At 43.3% G+C, this 19,761-nt stretch overlaps 1 long non-coding RNA gene across 1 annotated transcript; it reads left to right on the top strand.

Annotated features, from left to right (window-relative positions):
• The first annotated feature begins 6,341 nt into the window (after positions 1 to 6,341).
• LOC147979934 (uncharacterized) lies at positions 6,342 to 11,882 on the top strand. The gene is made up of 3 exons (XR_015599753.1): positions 6,342 to 9,655; positions 10,477 to 11,187; positions 11,283 to 11,882. It is a non-coding gene; the product is annotated as an uncharacterized LOC147979934 (long non-coding RNA).
• The last annotated feature ends 7,879 nt before the right edge of the window (positions 11,883 to 19,761 follow it).

Below are 19,761 nucleotides of genomic sequence, written 5' to 3'. Positions count from 1 at the left end.
CTGAAACTGGACTTCCCATATATAAATCTTTACCTCCGGACCATTCCGGAAACTCCTCTTGACGTCCGGGATCTCATCCGAGAATCCGAACAACATTCGGTTACCACGTACATCTATTCCCTATAACCCTAGCGTCATCGAACCTTAAGTGTGTAGACCCTACGGGTTCGGGAGGCATGCAGACATGACTGAGACATCTCTGCGGCCAATAGCCAACAGCGGGATCTGGATACCCATGTTGGCTCCCACATTCTCCACGATGATCTCATCAGATGAACCACGATGTCAAGGATTCAATCAATCCTGTATAGGATTCCCTTTGTCTACCGGTATAGCACTTGCCCGAGATTCGATCGTCGGTATACTGATACCTTGTTCAATCTCTTTACGGCAAATCTATTTACTCGTTCTGTAAGACATCATCACATGATCAACTCCTTGATCACACTGAGCTCATTATGATGATGTCCTACCGAGTGGGCCCAGAGATGTCCTACCGAGTGATCACACTGAGACATCTCTGCGGCCAATAGCCAACAGCGGGATCTGGATACCCATGTTGGCTCCCACATTCTCCACGATGATCTCATCAGATGAACCACGATGTCAAGGATTCAATCAATCCTGTATAGGATTCCCTTTGTCTACCGGTATAGCACTTGCCCGAGATTCGATCGTCGGTATACTGATACCTTGTTCAATCTCTTTACGGCAAATCTATTTACTCGTTCTGTAAGACATCATCACATGATCAACTCCTTGATCACACTGAGCTCATTATGATGATGTCCTACCGAGTGGGCCCAGAGATACCTCTCCGTCATACGGAGTGATAAATCCCAGTCTCGATTCGTGCCAACCCAACAGATACTTTCGGGTATACCCGCGGTGTACCTTTATAGCCACCCAGTTACGTTGTGAAGTTTGGCACATCCAAAGTACTCCTACGGTATCCGAGAGTTGCACAATCTCATGGTCTAAGGAAAAACATACTTGACATTAGAAAAGCTTTAGCAGACGAACTACATGATCTTGTGCTATGCTTAGGATTGGGTCTTGTCCATCACATCATTCTCCTAATGATGTGATCCCTTTATCAATGACATCTAATGTCCATGGTTAGGAAACCGTAACCATCTATTGATCAATGAGCTAGTCAACTAGAGGCTCACTAGGGACATGTTGTGGTCTATGTATTCACACATGTATTACGATTTCCGAATAACACAATTATAGCATGAACAATAGACAATTATCATGAACAAGGATATATAATAATAACCATTTTATTATTGCCTCTAGGGCATATTCCCAACAAAGGCCACCTTGTCTGCTGTGCCCGCGGTCATGACTTCGAACCACCGTCCAATATATTGTTGTCGTTTGTTTTCATTCTTACTAGCAAGATGCCCGTGTGTTGCACGTAACATCAAGATGCATTTGTATGACTACTTAATCTTGTGAGAGAAAAGGATGAACGAGGGAAGGCCTTATTTGCAAATGTGGAGAGGTGTGGGTACCTTTTTGCAAAATTGTCATAATTTCCTTCCTATCCGTCAGATATAAATCGGACGGCCTATACTGCAGGATGGCAGGCACACCATCATCACCAACTCTGTTTTTTTATAAGAGTGTAGATGTAGATGTAGAGTAGATTCAAGCCGATAGGTGGGCCCAATGGTAGTGAGATGATGTGATGCAACACTAGAGGTGCCACGTGGAGCGTTTAAGTGGTCAACTAGTCATGTCTTGAGCAAATACATAGTTGTACGATGATCCCATGACTGTATAACAACCATAAAACGTAAATGGTGACCGTAATGAGTGGATTCTGAAGTCCAATGTATGTATCGTGCTTTCGCTTCAAATTGTAGCAACCCGACCTCAAACGATCAAGTCTTTGTGCTTTAGTGTCATCCCTGGATCGGTAATGCTGACGCACACAATACTCGAAGGATTTATAACAGAGTAGCAATCACACACTTCTTACATCGAATGTCTCCAAAGAGAACTTATTACAATAAATATGGCTTAAGGCCATCTAACACGATAACAGCGGAAGGCTTGGAAGATAAAATGAGTCCATCAACTCCAACGGCATAGCTGAGCTGTACGGCAACGACCTAGCGAACCTTACTCTTCGTCTGAAAAGTCTGCAACATGATACGTTGCAGCCCAAAAACGGGTGAACACATGGAATATGCTGGCAAAATAACACAGTAGAGCAATGAACAGAAATAGGCTATCACTACATGCATATATGGCTGGTGGAGGCTCTATGGTTATTTAGTTTTTGCGAAAAGCCAATTTTTCCCTACAACAAAGGAATAAATTTTATTTAACTATCATGGTGGTTGAAACATCATTGAGAAGGTTCCTCCAACTCAATCCCAATTAAAAGTAATTATCAACCCAACAATTTAATTAAGAGTGATGAGATACAATAGGAAAATCCAAGTACTAGATACTCAAGATGTCCATAACCGGGGATAAGGCTAATCATGATTAGTTTGTACACTCTGCAGACGTTTGCGCACTTTTCCCCACAAGACTCAATCTCCTCCGTTGGATTTCTCGCACTACATGGTGTTTGAGAAATGGATGACTGAGACACAGTCTTTCAGAAACATTAACTCTTTACTCTGGGTGGACAGTTACACCTACTTTCCCCTACATCTGCTAGCCCACCACTGAAAGAGGTTGCAGCATACTCAACTATGCTAGAGCCCATAATAGCTTGTGGCTGCACACAGAAGTTTCTAGTATGAATAATCTTATGATCCCTTTGATCCTAGGTGGCATTCCATAGGGTGATCACACGGGTCCTCCGGGATCCCCTTGGGCAAGCATTGGGTTCTCCAGGTGCCCGGGCATACCACTTGGTGCTCCAGGGTGCCCCTACCATTCCACCCAGATGTGCATTAAAGTGTCCACCTTAAGTTGAACCATTAATTAACAATCTCACATCTGTCATGGATACACTCAAACCCAAGCCACGTCTACGAGCATGGCATGGCAATATAAGCATAACGTAGAAATAACTCCCAAGGGTTTGATATAAAGGACAATAGGTTCTACCTCATCAACTACTTCCCAATAACCACATGTTATCAATCCTACTCATGCAATGTTTGCGGGTGAAACTAATGCATAAAAACTGGGTATGAAAGGGATATGATCAAAGTGTTACTTGCCTTGCTGATGATCCGCAAAACCTAGGGACTCGTAGTAGCACGCTTCGCACTCCGGGTGTTCTATCGCAAACAAACAATAGCATACATAAGCAATCAAGCAAAGATGCACAGATAAAACTCAAATAAGAAGAATTAACCATAAAGTTCAACTCAAGAACTCCGGTTTGCAAAAAGAATCAAATCAAACAGAGCAACGAAACACAAACTACGAAAGAAACAAGATCCGATTACTAATCTGGACTAAAGTCAAATTTTACAATACCAAAATCTTGTTCAAGTTGGTTAAACAGAAAGAGGGCTTCGAGACAAAGATCTAGGCGCTTGAATCGCCTGATTCCGATAAACGAGCGAAAGGATAAACTAAAACGAAAATCAGATCAGAAATCGCGATCGAAAATAATCGCGAAAAACCCGAGAAAAAGAAAAACGAACGAACAGGCTAACGAACGAACCTTCATTGTCTGTGACTAACCGGTGAAAACCGTTCATGAAAACAAACGTACGGACGAACGTCCGCTAAATAAACTAAACCAAGAAAACCAATGAACCAGTCTAAAAAAATGTAACTAGGGTTTTTTTAAAAAACTGATGGTTTTACCTAAACCGAAAAAAACCGAACGACGAGATTTGCGAACTCCGGCGTGGCTTCGGTGGCTTCCGGCGAGCGGGCGGCGGCGGGGTGTGGCGCGGGGCGGCGGAGGGCGGCGCAGCAGCAGGCGGCGAGCGGCGGCGTGCGGCGGGGCTGGCGGTTGGCGGCGGCGTGCGAGGCGGCGGGGCTGGCGGCGGCGACTTGGGGCTCCAAGGGGGCCCCGGGTCCGGCTTTAAAAGGGGGAGGGGAGGCGGCTTGCGGGAGGGGCGAAGCCATGGCTGCGGCGGCGGCTCGGACTCCCTCGAGGAGTCCGGCTCGGAGATGACGGCGGCGCGGGGCTGGCTGGGCCACGACCCAGTTCGGTCCGACGGATTTTCTCTTTTTTTAAACATATAACGCCGAAAAGAAATCCTAGAAAAATAAATGAAAAACTAAAAATACCAAAGCAAATTTTCACCGTCTAAATAAAATATTTAGAACAAGGTGAACATTTTCTTGGCCTAAACTGCAATTTTTGAAAAATGCATAAATTTTTCCTATGCAAATAAAATAGCAATAAAATCCGAATAAAATCAAATATTTGACTTTAATATTTTTCCTCCTATATTTCATTTATTTTGGAGAAGTCATATTATCTCCTCTCTTATATTTTTATATGAAATATTTTCGAAGCGAAAAATAATAAAACAAATGATCCTTGTTTCGATATTTGATAAAATTCAAATATGAACACCGTGAAATCCCCAACTCTCTCCGAGGGTCCTTGAGTTGCTTAGAATTTTGAGGATCATGAAACGAAATGCAAATAAAATATGATATGCATGAATGACCTACATATAACATTCCAAATTGAAAATTTGGGATGTTACACAAATATAATGATTGTCACTGTATATATCGCGAGAGAAAGATGAAACATGCGTGAATGTGCTAGGGGCTTACTTTTAGAGGACCTGGAGATAGTTTGTGTGCGTACGTGAAAGGGGCGTAGAGGGGGTGTATGCGATGGAGAGAGAGATGCTCTTCGTTTCTCTTTATTATGACTAACTTTATATATAGTATAAAAATATAAAAATTCACAGTGCGGAATAAATATCATTGTGGGCACCATGCAATGCAAATTAACGTTCATACTCCTCCATATAACTTTGTAATGTTGTATATATTTAGAAATTCTAAAAAAAATTGGCCACACTTCATTCAAAAGGAATGTTGTATGCGAAATAAACGTGAAGAGAGGGCTTTCTAGATCAATGGGGTACGTGATGTAACATGTGTGAATGTGTAGTTTATGTATTTGGCAGGGCCTAGAGAGGTATGTGTGTGTATTACGTATTCGAGAGAGGCATGGATAGAGGGGCCGGCGGGGGGAGGGGTGTGGGAGAGATAGCACGAGAAATGAGAGAGGTCTAGAGAGAGAGAGAGATGAATATGATGTCACGGCGTGAGATTCCCTTGAATGTGTATATGCAAGGGGGGATAGAGGTATGAGGAGAAAAAAATTGTGTGGTGTCTGTGTTGGTATGTGTGGGTGTGAGAAGATAACGAGACTTGGGGGCAGAGGGTGTGTCACCACGTGAGGTCTGGTGGGTCAAGGTGAGGCCCTTGGTTCGGTTCCGTCCTGCGCCACATTGGTCGACCCGTGACGCATTTAGGGAGACCCATGGATGACTAGTCGTACAAGACAAAGATAGAAGAATTGTTAAGGACTCTATGTCCATTAACAAAGTTGGCTAGGATTTGTAACCCTAGGTTCTCGGACTAAGGTAACCCCTTATCTCTAATATTACTATTCATCCAACCTAACTTTAAGGGGCATCCTACATATTGCTCTGCTAGAATCATACTCGTCGATTAGGAAGAGAGGTGTGAGACAATGCGTGAGAGACAGGCCTAAAGATAATGTGCATACAGGAGACACGTAGGCAGGTCTATGTATATAGAAAGGGGCGATGGGGATTGTGTGTGTATGCTTGTGAGAAGAAGAGTGCTTATGATAAAGGTTAGTGAAACAGTCGTAAATGGTTACGAGAGGGAGGGAGGGTTATATCGAGAGCATGTCTGCGAGAAAGACACCTCAGGAGAGAGTGTGTGAGCATGTTTGAGAGACCACCAATGGAGAGTGAAACTACACGTAAAAGACTGATTTACACATTGTTTAAAGATATAAATTGTATCCAAATATTAGGATGGGATCATGATATTTGCAATTCGTGTAAGGAACAGTCATTGATCCATCAGACATCTAGATTCTATCGAATTTGAGCATGTCTATGTTATTATTCGACATAATTGATCCACATAGTTAGTATTTTGAACTCCAGACAATGCATCGCTTAGCAATCGAATATAAACGTGAGTATAGATCATATTGTGTGTGTAAAGCACATTATACATACGAAAGTTACACAATGAACATTATAAATAGCTAGCTATGTACTAGCATACATTGGAATTCAACTTAAGGTGGTTTAAAAAATTGAATTCAACATGAAGTCCATTCAGTTATTTGAATTCGATATCATGGCATTTGTAAATCATACCTAAATTATGGGGGCACCAATCTTTGCTCTGACTTTGTACATAATAGCATATATAGTCATGTACAAAATAGATACAAATTTAGCTCCTCCATTCCAAAATAATCGTAGTTATAGGATTTTCAAGTGTCAAAATTTCAAAAAGAAGCGGATAATTTAATGAGATTTTCAAGCATACAAGGTCAAATTTAACGTTGTCTATTTAGGTCAATCCTCAAAGTTCAAGAGTACTCTAAACGTGAATGCTTCTGTTTCAAAATTTCGAACGAAGCGCCAAAAGAGGCTCTACTCGCCCGAAACCGCGTGAGACCAATGTTTGGTAGTAGAAGGAAATTACTATTCTAACTCCGACCCGTGAAACCTACCGGCCCGACGTCCAAAGGTCTAAACCGGGGTAGGTTTGTAGCTTCATCTAGACGCCACGCAACCGCCTCCGAAAAACATTCAAACACAATGGTCGCCTAAGCACACATGCGCGTGGCCGAAATCTCTCCCGCCCACTATTTGGGGCACTTGGGATTACCATCCTACCAGCCGCGAAACCCCGGCGTCCTCCGTCCGCCACCCCATCCCACCCATCAACCGCTGCCCTCCTCCATCACGCTGGAGCCGATACCCCGACGTCGTCGTCCACCGCAACCTCAACCACAACGCCCTCCAAGGCTAGTAGTTGAAGCCGAGGCCGAGCCGTCCATACCTGAGCCAGTTCAACCATGCCGTCCTGCGCCTCACCGTTGCCGCTCCAACTTCACCACCGTCCACCACACCGGAGTTGTTCCTGCTACGCCGTCCTTCGTCGCCTTGGATCTGCTTCCCCTCCGCCGACATACGTCCACAACAACACAGTCAACAATTTGGCCATGGGTTCATCCAAGCCTGCACCCTCCTCCAAACCATCTGTTTCCCCGGCAAAAAGAAGAAGATCGGCGTGACATATGGAGGCGATCACACTGGAAACCGGAAATGGTACTCCTCTTCCCTTATTCGTGCAAATCTTACGTGTCTGCTTGCATGGTATCCATCCCACAGAAGACACTAGTTGATCGCTTCTTCTTGATACTAGATGTTCCTAGTAACTCGCGATGCACAAGGTTTATCCTCATAAACTATTTCACCTGAGCTAGAGGTTCGTCGTCCCCTGGATTTCAATTCCTAGTCAGTTGATTCCCAATTAACGGAAGCATTCCCCGGCGTAACAGGCACTAGTCCGCCTATTACACCGGGGAAGCAGCACCTCAGTGTTTATCTTAGGGGCGTGTGGGGCCTAGAGCTGTTGGCGCCTGATCTAGAGGTCGGCCGGGATTAAAGGGATGGCCTGGGGGCACTGCCAAGCACGGCGGTGGTGTGAGGTCGAGGGGAGGGCGTGGCGGCGAAGGCAGGGGTTTGGGCCGGTGGTTGCTGGCGTTCGAGAAAGATCGTCAATAGTGACTGGCGGGAGGTAGACGAAGGCCATCTGCCCGTTCCTTATAGATCGGACGGTTCATAAAAAAATCGACTGACCTATTTATTTCCAGTCGACTGTTATCTTGATAGGACCACATGTGGTGATGTGCTGGAGGAGTACCTGTATTTCCTGTACTCATATATTACAAAATCATACGGAGTAGAATCTAATTTTGTTTGCCATGAAATGTTGTAGAGCTTTGATATGCCTCATGTCATTTATTTTTCAGCCACCTGATATCTGCTACTTTTACAGTGCACTAGTTCTGCACACACTTCACCCATACTCTCACTATTGTGTTTTTATGCAAGGGTATTTCAGACTCTGCCTTCACAGAAGTAGAAAAGAAAAGAGAGAAGTCGCTCCAGCATGGTACGCGGCTAGGCCAAAGACGTTTTAGCGTTATAAAGGGTGCAGTGTCAGCAGATGGAGACGGTAAACGTAGCTCTGCAGTTGATGATCTCAATTGCCACACACAACCATCCCAGGTGCTTGCTTTAACTTCGCGGTGTTATATGTGGTTGCATGTTGCATATGGTGTCTAGCTTGTATTCGAAAGGCTGAAGTCAGTCTTTATTAAGATAAGGAAAGATATTTTTTACATGAACCACCATCTTGGGAGCACCAGAAGTAAAATAGCTAGTCCGGGCACTGCCGAGCCAGTGACAAGCCTAGCACAGACAGGCATCACCTGGAAGCCAACTAAAAAGCCACGATGGTGGCGAAGCAGCTCGCCTCCCACCAGGCTCTCAGTTCCTAAATGATCATGCTCACCACTCCAGCTGGATGTCTAGCTTGTATTGCTTCCAATTTGGTTAAATTGCATCTGCTTAGCTTACACACTATACCTTTGAATATGACATGCCTTCTTGTTTTTGGTACATACTAGTACATCTGTCTATTAACCATGTTCTTACATCAAACTAATGTTCTTGTGTATCCCTCATCAATCATTTATGATGAGGCAGTCAGGCCAGTGGACTACTATGAGAAAAGATCCTCATTTAAAGATTGCAGCGTCAGCCTCCCCACATGATTCTCAAGAAACAGCAAGGCTAGATGAAGATAGTGAACGTAGCTCTATAGTTGATTAGCGCATTTCCCCTACACTAGCATCGTAGGTGTTTTCTCTAACTTGGCAGCATGATATGTGGTTGCATGTTGCATATGGTGTCTAGATTGTACTTCTTCCAATCTGGTTAAATTGCATGTGCTATTCTGCTTAGTTTATACATTATACCTGTTAATGTGACATGCCTTCCTGTTTTTAGTACATAGTACATCTGTCTATTAAGCATGTCCTTACATAAAACTATTGTTTTTTTGTATCCCGCATCAGTCAATATGACGAGACACCTTTAGTATATGCAGTGTGATATTAGTTGCATCTTTCATATGATTTATAGCATGTGTTGCTTCTAATTTGGAAATGCCATTTATGATGGGACACTTTTAACTTGGCAGAGTCATATTGGTTGCATCTTTCATGTGGTGTCTAGCTTGCATTGCTTCTTATTTGTTGAAATGGTTTCTGCTTAGTTTACACAAACAGTTGTGAATATGCCATGCTGTCCTGTTTTTCGTATTATTCCATCCTGGTATCATGTGTTTGCCTTACATCAAAGTAGTGATTGTTAGTATCATGCACGAATGAGTTCTGAAGAGTGAATTTTATTGCTTTTTCTTGTCGGTTTTACTTGACAATTCAAAATCAATAAAGCGGAAGGAAGTTAGCAAGGCAGCGGATAAAGGTGCTCCTTCCAAACTGAGGGCCTCTACAGATTCTACTCCTCCATCCCCCCAAGATGATTTCCAAGACAACACATGCATATACACTCAACGTAGCTATGTTGATGATGAGCACGTCTCCCCTAATGCACCATCACAGGTGCTCCCTCTAACTTGGCACTATTATATGTGGTTGCATTTATGTATGATGTCTAGCTTGTATTTCTTCTAATTTTGTTGAATTCCATCTGCTTAGTTTACACATTATACTTGTGAATAAGACACGTGTTCCTATTTCTAGAACATACAATATCTATCTATCACACCATGTTCTTACATCAAAGTACTACTGTTGTGTAACTTGCAACAATCACTTATCATAAGACATGTTTGACTTGGGAGTGTGATATAGGTTACGTCTCGCATTCTTTTCTAGCTTGTGCTACTTCTAATTTGTTGAAATGGCACTTTTGACGAGATAGTTTTAACTTGGTAGAGTGATATTTGTTGCATCTTTCATATGGTGTCTAGCTTTCATTGCTTCTAATTTGTTGAAATGCCTTCTCCTTAGTTTATACATCATAAGCTGTGAATATGCAATGCCGTGACGAGAGACCTTTAACTTGGTAGTGTGATGTTGTTTGCATCTTGCATATGATTTATTTCTTGTAGTGCATCACATTTGTTTAAATGCCATTTATGATGAGACAATGTTAACTTGGCAGAGCGATATTTGTAGCATCTTTCATATGGTGTCTACCTTCCATTGCATTGCTTCTAATTTAGTGAAATGTCTTCTTCTTAGTTTACACATCATAGTTCTGGTTATCTCATGTTGTCCTATTTTTCGTACATATTACATCCTCCTATCATGTGGTTGTCTAATATCAAAGTTCAGTTCGTCTGTATCACTCATCAATTTGTTCTGAAGAACTAAATTGATATTCATTTTTCTTGTTGGCTTGACTTAACATGGCACAGAGAAAGAGGAAGCAACACAGATTGACAGGGAAAGGGAAGCGGAAGAATCTTGCAGATTCTGCTGGTACTGATGGTGCAATAGAAGGTCAAAGTCCAGCGGAAAATTGTACAAACAGGGTATCCCATGCTTAACGAGGTGTAGAACAAGCCAAACAAAAACAAAGAGCTGCCACTAAACAAGCAGAGACAGCCCTAGTTGTTGCAACGCCTTCCACCGTACCACCAGCTGCACAATTTACTCATTGGTCAAGTCAGCTAGCAGCACGTTCCCAAACTCCCTTGCCACCTAACAATACTTCCGAAGCACTCTTGACACAAGATGAGTTGGCAAGATCAGATGAACTTTGTGAGCTTCAACAGGAAGAAGGTAGTTGTTGGAGTCAAGTTATAGTTGCATGCTTCTTTATATGTAGTCTCACAGTTTGATGTACACTAACACTTCCTATGTTCATTGTTGGACTAGCACCTAGGCGCAAGAGGAAACAAACATCAAGGATAATGCTCGATAGGTTAACTAAATCTAGAGGAGGAAGAATGGAGATCCGTTCTGAGGCAGGTTTAAAAAGGCCACGTGATGCTACAAAGTCAGCCAAGTTAGTATTAGAGGCAGCGGTTGCCGTTAGGTGTCATGTATGTATCCTACCAACATGGATTCAGTACAAGAATGACAAACATGAAACCCAGTTCAACACCTTCCTCGACCATTTATCTGTAAGTATGGTTATGTATGGAAACTAGTAATATCGTCTTGCTCTGTCCCATACTTTCTAGGTTGCTGATAATGAGACTCCCATAATTTTCAACAGATGAGGTTCAAGTTGGATAGCCAAGATGATGCAACCAGACAATCTTGCACCCATGTTTTCATGTATGCTATGCGACGGTATCGGTATAACTTGAGGAAAACTCACTTTGAAGGCAAGGCTAACAGTGAACTTGCCCAAACATCTCTAGTGGAAAATATATTGGATGAAGACTGGAGAGGCCTCGTTAAACACTGGTCTGATCCAAAGTATCAGGTACATTATATATATGTTATCAGATCACATGTTGAAGTCCTATTTACGCATGTGCCACACAAATCTATCTTCTTGTAGGTGAACTATTCAAAGAACAAGGCCAACTGTACGAAAGTGAAATTCCAACAGGCGACAGGATCTCGTAGCTATATTGCACACTATGAGGCTCTTGTAATTAGCTGTTGTTTCACTCTTTTCGTTGTACCATATTATCAGATCTATATTGACTTGTTCCAAATGCAGAGGAAAGCCCGCAAGGACCAAAAAGTACCTGAACCAAATGTTGTGGAAATCTTCAAGGACTGTCACACCTGCAAGACGAAGGGCATGACTATACCAGTCAAAGCCGCTGTTGTAAGTCCTTAATCCTCATACCTTTTAACTACTACTTACTCTGACTTGTGCCTTAAACTACATGGTTTGCAGCCAATGTCTATTACTCTTTTCAATTTTATACACAATTGTCTTAGCGTATCATTGCACCTTACAAGGTTTAGAAGAGAGGAGTGATGTTCCTTTGATCTTGACATGTAATCTAGTTCCGTGCTGGACTTGCCCACACCACGTTACAATTGCCTGTTTGTCTGTTCTCAGTAGTTTTGTGATATGAATGATTTCATACTATGCTTACTGTATTATAAACTTTGCTCTTTATCCTTAGGTGTTAATACAATGTGAATAAATAGACAATACATTAGCCATGGTACATGGTCATATGTTTGGAACCTGGTTTTATTATGTACTTTGCAGTAAAATACAACTAATATTTTACATGGGTTCACCAGAATAAGTTCTGTATATAGACCAAAGCTATTTTGTTTGGTTTTGCTGCCTCCTTAATATCTTCAGTTCTGGTACTACTAATGTAAAAAACTCAACTTTTCAGCAAGCTATGGAAAAATGGTGGAACTGCCACCTTCTGAAGGTGGCGAGGCAACTATAACCGCAATGTCAGCTCTTGATGCAGTGGGTCAGTACCTGTCCACTAACAGTGCCAAAAGCATGTTCCTACTGTTGGGGAACGTAGCAGAAATTCAAAATTTTCCTACGTGTCACCAAGATCAATCTATGGAGTCATCTAGCAACGAGGGAGGATTGGATCTACATACCCTTGTAGATCGCGCGCGGAAGCGTTCAAGAGAACGGGGTTGATGGAGTCGTACTCGTCGTGATTCAAATCACCGATGATCCTAGTGCCGAACGGACGGCACCTCCGCGTTCAACACACGTACGGAACAGAGACGTCTCCCACGCCTTGATCCAGCAAGGAGGAGGGAGAGGTTGATGGAGATCCAGCAGCACGACGGCGTGGTGGAAGTAGTGGGATTCCAACAGGGCTTCGCCAAGCGCTGCGGGAGGAGGGAGATGTGTCACGGGAGGGAGAGGGAGGCGCCAGGCCTTAGGTATCTTTGCTCCTCCTTTTCCCCACTATATATAGGGCCAAGGGAGAGGGGGGAGCGCAGCCCTTGACCCTTCCTCCAAGGAAGGGTGCGGCCAAGGGGGGGGGAGGAGTCCATCCTCCCCAAGGCACCTCGGAGGTGCCTTCCCCTTTTAGGACTCTCCCCTTTTCCTCTTCTCTTGGCGCATGGGCCTCTTGGGGCTGGTGCCCTTGGCCCATATAGGCCAAGGCGCACCCCCTACAGCCCATGTGGCCCCCCGGAGCAGGTGGCCCCACCCGGTGGACCCCCGGGACCCTTCCGGTGGTCCCGGTACAATACCGGTGACCCCGAAACTTGTCCCGATGGCCGAAATAGCACTTCCTATATATAATTCTTTACCTCCGGACCATTCCGGAACTCCTCGTGACGTCCGGGATCTCATCCGGGACTCCGAACAACTTTCGGGTTACCGCATACTAATATCTCTATAACCCTAGCGTCACCGAACCTTAAGTGTGTAGACCCTACGGGTTCGGGAGACATGCAGACATGACCGAGATGACTCTCCGGTCAATAACCAACAGCGGGATCTGGATACCCATGTTGGCTCCCACATGTTCCACGATGATCTCATCGGATGAACCACGATGTCAAGGACTTAATCAATCCCGTATACAATTCCCTTTGTCTAGCGGTACGATACTTGCCCGAGATTCGATCATCAGTATCCCGATACCTTGTTCAATCTCGTTACCGGCAAGTCCCTTTACTCGTTCCATAACACATCATCCCGTGATCAACTCCTTGATCACATTGTGCACATTATGATGATGTCCTACCGAGTGGGCCCAGAGATACCTCTCCGTTTACACGGAGTGACAAATCCCAGTCTCGATTCGTGCCAACCCAACAGACACTTTCGGAGATACCTATAGTGTACCTTTATAGCCACCCAGTTACGTTGTGACGTTTGGCACACCCAAAGCACTCCTACGGTATCCGGGAGTTGCACAATCTCATGGTCTAAGGAAATGATACTTGACATTAGAAAAGCTTTAGCATACGAACTACACGATCTTGTGCTATGCTTAGGATTGGGTCTTGTCCATCACATCATTCTCCTAATGATGTGATCCCGTTATCAACGACATCCAATGCCCATGGTCAGGAAACCGTAACCATCTATTGATCAACGAGCTAGTCAACTAGAGGCTTACTAGGGACATGGTGTTGTCTATGTATCCACACATGTATCTGAGTTTCCTATCAATACAATTATAGCATGGATAATAAACGATTATCATGAACAAGGAAATATAATAATAACTAATTTATTATTGCCTCTAGGGCATATTTCCAACAGTCTCCCACTTGCACTAGAGTCAATAATCTAGTTCACATCGCCATGTGATTAACACTCACAGGTCACATCGCCATGTGACCAACATCCAAAGAGTTTACTAGAGTCAATAATCTAGTTCACATCACTATGTGATTAACACTCAATGAGTTCTGGGTTTGATCATGTTGCTTGTGAGAGAGGTTTTAGTCAACGGGTCTGAACCTTTCAGATCCGTGTGTGCTTTACAAATCTCTATGTCATCTCCTAGATGCAGCTACCACGCTCTATTTGGAGCTATTCCAAATGACTGTTCTACTTGGAGCTATTCTAAATTTTTGCTCCATTATACGTATCCGGTATCTCTACTCAGAGCTATCCGGATAGGTGTTAAGCTTGCATCGACGTAACCCTTTACGACGAACTCTTTTACCACCTCCATAATCGAGAAAATTCCTTAGTCCACTAGTTACTAAGGATAACTTTGACCGTTGTCCTGTGATCCATTCTTGGATCACTCTTGTACCCATTGACTGACTCATGGCAAGGCACACTTCAGGTGCGGTACACAACATAGCATACTGTAGAGCCTATGTCTTAAGCATAGGGGACGACCTTCGTCCTTTCTCTCTATTCTGCCATGGTCGTGCTTTAAGTCTTAACTTCATACCTTACAACTCAGGCAAGAACTCCTTCATTGACTGATTCATCTTGAACACCTTCAAGATCATGTCAAGGAATGTGCTCATTTGAAAGTACCATTTAAGCGTTTTGATCTATCCTTATAGATCTTGATGCTCAATGCTCAAGTAGCTTAATCCAGGCTTTCCATTGAAAAACACTTTCCAAATAACCCTATATGCTTTCCAGAAATTCTACGTCATTTCTGATCAACAATATGTCAACAACATATACTCATCAGAAATTCTATAGTGCTCCCACTCACTTCTTTGGAAATACAAGTTTCTCATAAACTTCGTATACACCAAAATCTTTGATCATCTCATCAAAGCATACATTCCAACTCCGAGATGCTTACTCTAGTCCTTAGAAGGATTGCTGGAGCTTTGCATACTTATTAGCATCTTTCAGGATTGACAAAACCTTCCGGTTGTATCACATACAACCTTTCCTCAAGAAAATCGTCGAGGAAACAATGTTTTGACATCCTATCTGCAAGATTTCATAAATAATGCAGTAATCGCTAATATAATTCCAACAGACTCTTAGCATCGCTACGAGTGAGAAAGTCCCATCGTAGTCAACTCCTTGAACTTGTCGGAAAACATCTTAACGACAAGTCGAGCTTTCTTAATGGTGACATTTACCATCATTGTCCGTCTTCCTTTAAAATCCATCTGTACTCAACAGCCTCACGACCATCGAGCTGTTCTGTCAAAGTCTACACTTTGTTTCCATACATGGATCCTCTCTCGGATTTTATGGCCTCGAGCCATTTATCGGAATCCGGGCCCACCATCGCTTCTCCATAGCTCGTAGGTTCATTGTTGTCTAGCAACATGACTTCCAAGACAGGATTACGTACCACTCTGAAGTAGTGCGCATCCTTGTCATCCCACGAGGTTTGGTAGTGACTTGATCTGAAGTTTCATGATCACTATCATAAGCTTCCACTTCAATTGGTGTAGGTGCCACAGGAACAACTTCCTGTGCCCTGCCACACACTAGTTGAAGAGACGGTTCAATAACCTCATCAAGTCTCCACCATCCTCCCACTCAATTCTTTCGAGAGAAACTTTTCCTCGTGAAAGGACCCGATTCTAGAAACAATTCCTTATTGCTTTCGGATCTGAGACAGGAGGTATACCCAACTGTTTTGGGTGAAGATGCATTTATCCGCTTTGGGTTCGAGCTTATCAGCCTGAAACTTTTTCACATAAGCGTCGCAGCCCCAAACTTCTAAGAAATGACAGCTTAGGTTTCTCTAAACCATAGTTCATACGGTGTCATCTCATCGGAATTATGTGGTGCCCCTTTTAAAGTGAATGTGGTTGTCTTTAATGCCTAACCCATAAACTATCGTGGTAATTTGATAAGAGACATCATGGTATGCATCATATCCAATAGGGTGTAGTTATGATGTTCGGACACACCATCACACTATGGTGTTCCAGGCTGTATTAGTTGCGAAACAATTTCCACAATGTCTTAATTCTATGCCAAACTCGTAATTCAGATATTCATCTCTATGATCATATCATAGATCTTTTATCCTCTTGTCACGACGATCTTTCAACTTCACACTGAAATTACTTGAACCTTTCAATAATTCAGACTCGTGATTCATCAAGTAAATATACTCAACATCTACTCAAATCATCTGTGAAGAACATAACGATATCCACTACATGCCTCAGCACTCATTGGACTGCACACATCAAAATGTATTACTTCCAGCAAGTTGCTTTCTGGTTCCATTTTACTGAAACCGAGGCTTTCAGTCATCTTGCCCATGTGGTATGATTTGCATGTCTCAAGTGATTCCAAAATCAAGTGAGTCCAAACGGTCCATTTGCGTGGAGTTTCTTCATGCATATATACCAATAGGCATGGTTCGCATGTCTCAAGTGATTCAAAATCAAGTGAGTCCAAAGATCCATCAACATGGAGCTTCTTCATGCGTTTTATACCGATATGACTTACGTGGCAGTGCCACAAGTAGGTGGTACTATCATTACTATCTTTTGGCATGAACATGTGTATCACTATGATCGAGATTCAATAAACCATTCATTTTAGGCGTAAGACCATTGAAGGTATTATTCAAATAAACAGAGTAACCATTATTCTCCTTAAATGAATAACCGTATTGCGATAGACATAATCCAATCATGTCTATGCTCAACGCAAACACCAAATAACAATTATTTAGGTTTAACACCAATCTCGATGGTAGAGGGAGCGTGCGATGCTTGATCATATCAACATTGGAAACACTTCCAACACATATCGTCAGCTCACCTTTAGCTAGTCTCCGTTTATTCCGTAGCCTTTATTTCGAGTTACTAACACTTAGCAACCGAACCAGTATCTAATACCCTGGTGCTACCAGGAGTACTAGTAAAGTACACATCAACACAATGTATATCCAATATACTTCTATCGACCTTGCCAGCCTTCTAATCTACCAAGTATCTAGGGTAATTCTGCTCCAGTGGCTGTTCCCCTTATTACAGAAGCACTTAGTCTCGGGTTTGGGTTCAACCTTGGGTTTCTTCACTAGAGCAGCAGCTGAATTGCCGTTTCATGAAGTATCCCTTCTTGCCCTTGCCCTTCTTGAAACTAGTGGTTTCACCAACCATCAACAATTGATGCTCCTTCTTGATTTCTACTTTTGTGGTGACAAACATCACGAATATTTCAAGGATCATCATATATGTCCCCGATACATTATAGTTCATCATGAAGCTCTAGCAGCTTGGTGGTAATGACGTCGGAGAACCATCACTATTTCATCTGGAAGATCAACTCCCACTCGATTCAAGCGATTGTTGTACTCAGACAATCTGAGCACAAGCACAACAATTGAGCTTTTCTCCTTAGTTTGTAGGCTAAGAAAATCATCGGAGGTCTTATACCTCTTGACGTGGGCACGAGCCTGAAATCCCAATTTCAGCCCTCGAAACATCTCATATGTTTCGCGACGTTTCAAAAACGTTTTCGGTGCCTCAACTCTAAGCCGTTCAACTGAACTATCACGTAGTTATCAAAATGTGTATGTCAGATGTTCGCAACATCCACAGACAACGTTTGAGGTTCAGCACACTGAGCGGTGCATTAAGGACATAAGCCTTCTATGAAGCAATGAGGACAATCCTCAGTTTACAGACCTAGTCCGCATAATTGCTACTACCAACTTTCAACTAAATTTTCTCTAGGAACATATCTAAACAATAGAACTAAAGCGCGAGCTACGACATAATTTGCGAAGACCTTTTGACTATGTTCAGGATAATTAAGTTCATCTTATGAACTCCCACTCAGATAGACATCCCTCTAGTCATCTAAGTGATTACATGATCCGAGTCAACTAGGCCGTGTCCGATCATCACGTGAGACGGACTAGTCATCATCGGTGAACATCTTCATGTTGATCGTATCTACAATACGACTCATGCTCGACCTTTCGGTCTTCTGTGTTCCGAGGCCATGTCTGTACATGCTAGGCTCGTCAAGTCAACCTAAGTGTTTGCATGTGTAAATCTGTCTTACACCCGTTGTATGTGAACGTAAGAATCTATACACCCGATCATCACGTGGTGCTTCGAAACTACGAACTATCGCAACGGTGCACAGTTAGGGGGAACACTTTCTTGAAATTTTAACGAGGGATCATCTTATTTACTACCGTCATTCTAAGCAAATAAGATGCATAAACATCATAAACATCACATGCAATCAAATAATAGTGACATGATATGGCCAATATCATGTAGCTCCTTTGATCTCCATCTTGGGGCTCCATGATCATCTTGTCACCGGCATGACACCATGATCCCCATCATCATGATCTCCATCATCGTGTCTTCTTGAAGTTGTCTCGTCATCGACATGAAAGTCGTGATTCCCTTGACAAGAACATGATCAATCTCATACATCACATATATCATTCATCACATCCTTTTGGCCATATCACATCACATAGCATACCCTGCAAAAACAAGTTAGACGTGCTCTAATTGTTGTTTGCATGTTTTACGTGGCTCCTATGGGTTTCTAGCAAGAACGTTTCTTACCTACGCAAGAACCACAACGTGATATGCCAATTGCTATTTACCCTTCATAAGGACCCTTTTCATCGAATCCGATCCGACTAAAGTGGGAGAGACAGACACCCGCTAGCCACCTTATGCAACTAGTGCATGTTCGTCGGTGGAACCAGTCTCACGTAAGAGTACGTGTAAGGTCGGTCTGGGCCGCTTCATCCCACGATGCCGCCGAATCAAGATAAGACTAGTAACGGCAAGCATATTGAACAAAATCAACGCCCACAACTACTTTGTGTTCTACTCGTGCATAGAAACTACACATAGACCTAGCTCATGATGCCACTGTTGGGGAACGTAGCAGAAATTCAAAATTTTCCTACGTGTCACCAAGATCAATCTATGGAGTCATCTAGCAACGAGGGAGGATTGGATCTACATACCCTTGTAGATCGCGCGCGGAAGCGTTCAAGAGAACGGGGTTGATGGAGTCGTACTTGTCGTGATTCAAATCACCGATGATCCTAGTGCCGAACGGATGGCACCTCCGCGTTCAACACACGTACGGAATGGAGACGTCTCCCACGCCTTGATCCAGCAAGGAGGAGGGAGAGGTTGATGGAGATCCAGCAGCACGACGGCGTGGTGGAAGTAGCGGGATTCCAACAGGGCTTCGCCAAGCGCTGCGGGAGGAGGGAGATGTGTCACGGGAGGGAGAGGGAGGCGCCAGGCCTTAGGTATCTTTGCTCCTCCTTTTACCCACTATATATAGGGCCAAGGGAGAGGGGGGGGCGCAGCCCTTGACCCTTCCTCCAAGGAAG

The sequence above is a fragment of the Triticum urartu genome, chromosome 3A (assembly GCF_056163025.1).
Source record: "Triticum urartu cultivar PI428250 chromosome 3A, HENAU_Tu73, whole genome shotgun sequence".
Taxonomy (NCBI): domain Eukaryota; kingdom Viridiplantae; phylum Streptophyta; class Magnoliopsida; order Poales; family Poaceae; genus Triticum; species Triticum urartu.
The sequence above is the reverse complement of the archived record's forward strand: the minus strand, read 5'-3'. Positions and strand labels throughout refer to the sequence as shown.